This window comes from Budorcas taxicolor, chromosome 2 (assembly GCF_023091745.1).
Source record: "Budorcas taxicolor isolate Tak-1 chromosome 2, Takin1.1, whole genome shotgun sequence".
NCBI lineage: Eukaryota > Metazoa > Chordata > Mammalia > Artiodactyla > Bovidae > Budorcas > Budorcas taxicolor.
Window position 1 is genome coordinate 167,178,898 of NC_068911.1, and position 7,884 is coordinate 167,186,781.

Sequence of the window (7,884 nt, forward strand, 5' to 3'; positions counted from 1 at the left end):
TCTTGTGATTTCAGAGCAAACACGATGGCTTCATTGCTCTTCGAGTTCTCCCTTACTTCCTGGTGCAGAAAGATATTTTGGGCTTATCTCTTTCTGTCCCTGGCCTGACCCTGGAATCAGCCATTTCTCCGAGGAAAGGATTCTTTTAAGTTTCCCGTGTGATTCCCAAGTGAAATAAAACAAATATTTATTGTATCATATGTGTGTGTATGGATGAGTGTTAGATATTTGTTAACAGACTATATTTATAAAACACAACACTAAAAAAAGACCTCAGACATTTTGCTGTTTGGGTAGTTCTTATTAAAAAAAAAAAAGACACTGGAAGCATTAAAAGCTGGGCAGGGGTGAGGAGGTCATGGGATAGTGCTCTGGGCCCCTTGTGGTTTCTGCTTCCTCCCTCCGCCCCCAGCCTATGAGGCACACGTCTGGGTCCCTCCTGTCTTGGCCAGCACGGCGGGAGAACAGAGGGGCACAGGTGAGGCTAGGGGTCCTGCCAGAGCAAACACAGCCCCTGCACAGGCCAAAGGAAACAGCCCTGGGTCAATATTAGCCCGTGCGGAACAGGCCCGAGGAATGCACGGTTTGTTCCCGAGGCTCGGAGCGGGGAGGGTGGGGGGCGCTCAGGAGCTCACGGACAGTGTAGATGTCCTAGGTTGTCCTAGGTCCATCCTCCTTCTGTGAGACAGGGACACTGAGGCCCAGGGGTGGCAGGGACTTGCCTTGGGTCACAGTGTGGGTGGCGGGACCGGCCATCCAGGGAGCCGTCAGTTGTGTTCTCCATTCTTTTCCTTCGGGTGGTTCTGTGCCACCCTTCCCACCCCCCTCCACAGCCCATGGCTTCTGGGAGGCAGCGGAAGGCAGGTCGGCAAGCACTGGACTAGGAGTCATGGATCCTCACCCTACTTCTGCTGCTGCCTGGCTCCACGGTGGGACTCTGGGATGTTGCTGCCTCCCTCTGGGCCTCTGTTTCCTTTGTTTCAAAGACCTCCCTTCTCCCTGCAAACTATCACCTCTGCACCTCCCAGGTTCTGTGCCGCTAATTCAGGTCCTCAAACTCAGAAGTCACCAGGGGCCAGCCAGGTGGAGAGCATGACCATGAGATGTGAGCAAGCCGGGAGGCCGTGGGAGAGAGCTTGGAAATGTGGATCCTGCACAACGGCGCTCACAGTAAAACAAGATGAACAGTTCCGGCAGGGAAAAGTGCCAGGAGACGCTGCAAAAGCTGAGCAGTGAGCCAGGCCCCACGAAGCAGGAAGTGGGCTTCCCTGGGCCTGGGTTGACGTGGTCCGTCTCCTAGCCTTTGGGTTGGGCTAGTCGAGATTTCATCTAAACTCCAGCTGCCGGGACGGGCACATTGCCCGCCCACCGTGGGCCTTATCCGTGGGCTCTTGGCCTCCTATTGCCCAACTCCAGCTGCTTCCCAATGCACGCTCCTACCACAAAGAGAGTCACTGACCACTGTCCACTCCCAGAGCCAGCACCCCTGCCCCCCAGCTCTCAAACTGAGAACCCCAGCTTCTGCTCATCACAGGCTAGCATCTGAGGCCCAGCTCTACCGTGGACTGGCTCTAGGATCCTGGGCAAGTTGCTCAACATCTCAAAGCCTCAGTTTTCTCATCTGTGAAATGGGCAGAGCAAGGTAATCCAGTCTCACTGGCTCACTGGGTTGTTTTGAGGACTGCAGGAGGTAAGGTAAGAGAGTTTGGTACAAAGCAGAGGCTTCGGTCATCTCCAGCTCCTAGACTAGGCCTGGATGAAGACCCACCTTCTCCTGGAAGCCTTCCCTGATTGCCACAGCCCAGGCAACTCCAAACTCCAGACTCAAAGAATAAATAGCTCAACAGTGAGAGAGACAGGGAGAAGGAAGTGGCCTTTGTGAGCACTCAGGTCAACTTCCTTGTTCTGAAACTCAAGGAAGGGAAGGGACTTGGCTATGGTCACACAGCGACAGAAATTGATCCGGAAATCCCCACCATTCCTCCTCCTGTGATCTCTACCTTTTCTGTTTAATGTCCTTCCCAGTGATATGACCAATGAATATCTATAAGGGAAGACTCTTTTATTTGGTGAATGGGTAAATCAAGGCAAAGAAAATCAATCAGAAGAGGGAATGATGTAGAAACAAGAGCATAAAAGTACTAGAAAAAATGGAGGAATGTTTTTATAATCAGACACTTAAATAGCTATAACCCAAAATATCAACAAATTTCAATATCCTTTAACAATAGTGAAAAAAGTCCACCAGCAAATCAAAAGATACACTTTGTGAAAATACTTAAACTTATATTACTGACAAAAGAGTAAGTTCCTTAATCTATAAGGAACACCTCCAAATCAATAAGAAATAGATTGACAACCAACAGAAAAATTGGGCAAAGGATTCGGACAGTTTATTAAAAAAGGAAATACTTGGCTCCTAAACATGCAAAACCTTAAGTAAAAGGTTACTTATGAAACACAAGTAAACCTTAACCTTACTTATAAAATGAATTGAACTGTATTTGCAAGCCATTTTTCATCTATTATGTTGGTAAAGATCAAAAAGTTTGATAACTAACTGTGTTGGTGAGAATGTGGGTAACAGACACACTGCTGGTGGGAGGATATATTGGTACAAACTGTATGAAAAATGATTTGTCAATATGGATCAAAACTGACATGTTTGTACCCTTTAACCTAATAATTCCGCCTTTTGGAATTTATCTTACACATGTCCTCAAATATGTGAAAATGATGCATATAGAATGGTATCTATTGCTGCAGAGTTTGTAATTGAAAAAGATTGGAAGCAATCTAATATCCATTGGTTAAAGTTTATTTAGTTCTAAGAGAGTCACTCAAAGGAGTACCATGCAGCCATAACAAAGAATGGGAACCCTCTTTATGTACTTAAATGCAACAGGCTCCAAACCTCTCCTTCAGGGAACACATGATGCAGAACACAAGTTAAGCTACTGTTTTTTATTGGAATGTATGTGGCTGTGTTGTACATGTGTAGAAATCTCTGGAAGGAAACACTAGAAAGCAGGTCACCCTGCTCCCCAGGGGAGGGTAATGGGGCAGCTGTTGGACAGGGGTCCCACCAAGAAAATATATCCCATGTCCAAGGGCAAAGGAGAAGCCCCAACAAGACAGTAGGAGGGGCGAAACTGAGTTTAGAATCAAACCTCATACCCACCAGAGATGCTCAGAGGGCTCAAATGAAACCTTGTGTGCACCAGGACCCAGGGATCCCACAAAAGACTGAGCCAGACCTGCCTTTGAGTGTGTGAGTGTCTCTTTCAGAGTCACGGGCAGCAGTGACCTGCTGCGGGGACAGGGGCTCTGGGTGCAGCAGACCCGGGAGGCGTGGCACGTGGCACAAGTCCTCTTGGAGGAGGCTGTCGTGAGCCCCACCATAGAGCTGCCAAGCAGACGAACCGCAAACTGGAGAACTACTATACCAAGAAGTTTTGCACTGTTGCAAAAGTTCTAGGCCCACAACAGATTTCCCAACCTGGGAAAGGGACTGAGAAGCCCCAGAGAATTTGACTTTGGAGGCCAGTGGGATTTGATTACAGAACTCCCACAGGAACCAGGGAAACAGACTCTTGGAGGGCACAAACAAAGCCATGAGCACACCAGGACCCAGGAGGAAGGAACAGCGACCCCACAAGAGACTGAACCAGGCTTGTGTGTGTCCAGGAGTCTCTGGCAGAGGCATACGTCAACAGTGGCCTGCCATGGGGTCAGGAGCACGGAATATGACAGTCTTGGGAGCTGCGGCATGGTGGCATAAGTCCTTTTGAAGGAGGTCGCCATTACCTCTGTTACCCCTATCATAGCTGGCCTCAGGCCTAACTATAGGAAGGGAACACAGCCCTACCTATCCGCAGAAAGTTGGATTAAAGATCTACTGAGCATTTACCACCCGTCAGAGCAAGACCCAGATTCCTCCATAGCTAGTCCTTTCCATTAGGAAGCGTCCACAAGCCTCTTATCCTTCTCTGTCAGAAGACAGACAGAATGAAAACCATAATCACAGAAAAACTAACCAAACTGATCACAAGGACCATAGCCTTGTCTAACTCAATAAAACTGTGAGCCATGCCATGTAGGGCCACCCAAGACAGACGGGTCATGGTGGAGAGTTCGGACGAAAGATGGTCCACTGGAGAAGGGAATGGAAAACCATTTCAGTATTTTTGACTTGAGAACCCCATGAACAGAATGAAAAGGCAAAAAGATATGACACTGAAAGAAGAACTCCCCAGGTCGGAAGGTGCCCAATATGCTACTGGAGAACAGTGGAGAAATGACTCCAGAAAGAATGAAGAGCCTGAGCCAAAGCAAAAACAATGCTCAGTAGTGGATGTGACTGGTGATGGAAGTAAAGTCTGATGCTGTAAAGAGCAATATTGCATAAGAACCTGGAATGTTAGGTCCATGAATCAAGTTAAGTTGAAGTGGTCAAACAGGAGATGGCGAGAGTGAACGTCGACATTTCAGGAATCAGTGACCTAAAATGGACTGGAATGGGCGAATTTAGTTCAGATGACCACTATATCTACTACTGTGGGCAAGAATCCCTTAGAAGAAATGGAGTAGCCCGCCTAGTCAACAAGAGTCCAAAATGCAGTACTTGGAAGCAATCTCAAAAATGACAGAATGATCTCTGTTGATTTCCAAGGCAAACCATTCAATATCACAGTAATCCCAGTCTATGCCCCAACCACTAATGCTGAAGAAGCTAAAGTTGAATGGTTCTATGAAGAACTACAAGACCTGCTAGAGCTAACAACAACAACAAAAAAGATGCTCTTTTCATCATAGGGGACTGGAATGCAAACATAGGAAGTCAAGAGATACCTGGAGTAACAGGCAAATTTGGTCTTGGAGTATAAAATGAAGCATGGCAAAGTCTAACAGAGTTTTGCCAAGAGAACGCACTGGTCATAGCAAACACCCTCCTTCCAACAACACAAGAGATGTCTCTACACATGGACATCACTAGATGGTCAATACCAAAATCAAATTGATTATATTCTTGGTGGCCGAAGACGGAGAAGCTCTATACAGTCAGCAAAAACAAGAACAGGAGCTGACTATGGCTCAGATCATGAACTCCTTATTGCAAAATTCAGACTTAAATTGAAGAAAACCACTAGACCATTCAGGTATGACCTAAATGAAATCCCTTATGATTATACAGAGGAAATGACAGATAGATTCAAGGGATTAGATCTGATAGAGTGCCTGAAGAATTATGGACAGAGGTTCGTGACATTGTATAGGAGGCAGTGATCAAAACTATCCCCCAAAAGCCTTCCTTTTCGAGGGTGGCGGCGGTCGTGGGTAGAGCGCCATGGAGGCCTCAGGGACGCTTCGAGAACATAAGTTGGTGGGGCGCTGCCTGCCGACCCCCAAATGCCGCATGCTTCCCTTCTATCGCATGAGAATTTTTGAGCCTAATCATGTTGTTGCCAAGTCCCGCTTCTGGTACTTTGTGTCTCAGCTGAAGAAGATGAATAAATCCTCGGGGGAAATCGTCTACTGTGGACAGGTGTTCGAGAAATCTCCCCTGCGAGTGAAGAACTTCGGCATCTGGCTACGCTATGACTCCCGCAGCAGCACCCACAACATGTACCGCGAGTACCGGGATCTGACCACCGCCGGCGCCGTCACCCAGTGCTACCGAGACATGGGCGCCCGGCACCGAGCCCGGCCCACTCAATCCAGATCATGAAGGTGGAGCAGATCGCAGCCGGAAAGCGCCGCCGACCAGCGGTCAAGCAGCTCCACGACTCCATCAAGTTCCCAGCGCCCCACTGCATCCTCCGTCACCAGAACAAGCCACGCTTCACCACCAAGAGGCCCAACACCTTCTTTTAGGTGCAGGCCCTCTGTCCCCGGCTCTGCCCAAATAAAACTTAACGGGAAAACCGAGTTGCCCCCCCCCCCCCAAAAAAAAACTATCCCCCAAAAGAAGAATTTGCAAAGAGGCAAATGGTTGTCTGAGGAGGCCTTACAAATAGTTGAGAAAAGAAAGGCGAAATGCAAAGGAGGAAAGGAAAGATATACCCATCTGAATGCAGAGTCCCAAAGAATAGCAAGGAGAGATAAAAAAAGCCTTCCTAAGTGACCAATGCAAAGAAATATAGGAAAACAATAGAATGGGAAAGACTAGAGGTCTCTTCAAGAAAATTAGACATACCGAGGAACCATTTCATGCAAAGATGGGCACAATAAAGGACAGAAATGCTATGGACCTAACAGAAGCAGAAGATATTATGAAGAGGTGGCAAGAATACACAGAAGAACTACACAAAAAAGGTCTTAATGTCCCGATAACCACAATGGTGTGATCACTCATCTAGAGCCAGACATCCTGGAGTAAGAAGTCAAGCGGGCCTTACGAACAAAGCTAGTGGAGGTGATGGAATTCCAGTTGAGCTGTTTCAAATCCTAAAAGTTGATGCTGTGAGAGTGCTGCACTCAATATGCCAGCAAATCTGGAAAACTCAACAGTGGCCACAGGACTGGAAAAGTTCAGTTTTCATTCTAATCCCAAAGAAGAGCAATGCCAAAAAATGTTCAAACTACCACACAATTCCACTAATTTCATATGCTAGCAAAGTAATGCTTAAAATTCTTCAAGCTAAGCTTCAACAGTACGTGAACCGAGAACTCTCAGATGTTCAAGTTGGATTGAGAAAAGGCAGAGGAACCAGAGATCAAATTGCCAACATCTGTTGGATCATAGAAAGAGCAAGCGAATTCCAGAAAAACATCTACTTCTGCTTCATGGTTGATGTGACTTGAATATGCTAAAGCCTTTGACTGTGTGAATCACAACAAACTGGAAAATTCTTCAAGAGATGGGAGTACCAGACCACCTTACCTGGCTCCTGAGAAATCTGTATGCAGGTCAAGAAGTTACAGTTAGAACCGGACATTGAACAATGGACTAGTTCCAAACTGGGAAAGAAATATGTCAAGGCTGTATATCGTCCCCTTGTTTCTTTAACTTAATGCACAGTACATCATGCAAAATGCTGGGCTGGATGAATCACAGGCTGGGATCAAGATTGCCAGGAGAAATATCAATAACCTCAGATATGCAGATTACACTATCATTATGGCAGAAAGCAAAGAGGAACTAAAGAGTTTCTTGATGAAAGTGAAAGAGGAGAGTGAAAAAATTGGCTTAAAACTCAACATTCAAAAAACTAAGATCATGGCATCCGGTCCCATCACTTCACGTTAAATAGATGAGGAAACAATGGAAACAGTGAGAGACTGTTTCCTTGGGCTCCAAAATCACTGCAGATGGTGACTGTAGCCATGAAATTAAAAGACACTTATTCCTTGAAAGAAAAGCTATGACCAACCTAGATAGCATATTAAAAAAGCAGAGACATTACTCTGCTTATAGTCAGGAACTTTACAAAGCTCTGTATAGTCAAAGCTATGTTTTTCCAGTAGCCATGTATGGATGTGAGAGTTGGACTGTAAAGAAAGCTGAGCATCAGAGAATTGATGTTTTTGAACTGTGGTGTTGGAGAAGACTCTTGAGTCCCTTGACAGCAAGGAGATCAAAGCAGTCAATCCTAAAGAAAATCAGTCCTGAATATTAACTCAGTTAATTTGCACTCAGCACCAATACTTTGGCCACCTGATGTGAAGAACTGACTCACTGAAAAAGACCCTGATGCTGGAAAAGATTGAAGGCAGGAGAAGAGGACAGAGGATGAGATGGTTGGATGGCATCACTGACTCAATGAACAAGAGTTTGAGCAAGTTCTGGGAGTTGGTGATGGACAGGGAAGCCTGACATGCTGCAGTCCACGAGGTTACAAAGAGTCAGACACGACTGAGGGAGTGAACTGAACTGGACAGGGG

The 7,884-nt window shown here is 46.4% G+C and overlaps 1 pseudogene; it reads left to right on the plus strand.

Moving 5' to 3' along the window:
- The first annotated feature begins 5,347 nt into the window (after nucleotides 1-5,347).
- Nucleotides 5,348-5,874, plus strand: LOC128043584 (60S ribosomal protein L18a-like; annotated as a pseudogene).
- Nucleotides 5,875-7,884: the final 2,010 nt, after the last annotated feature.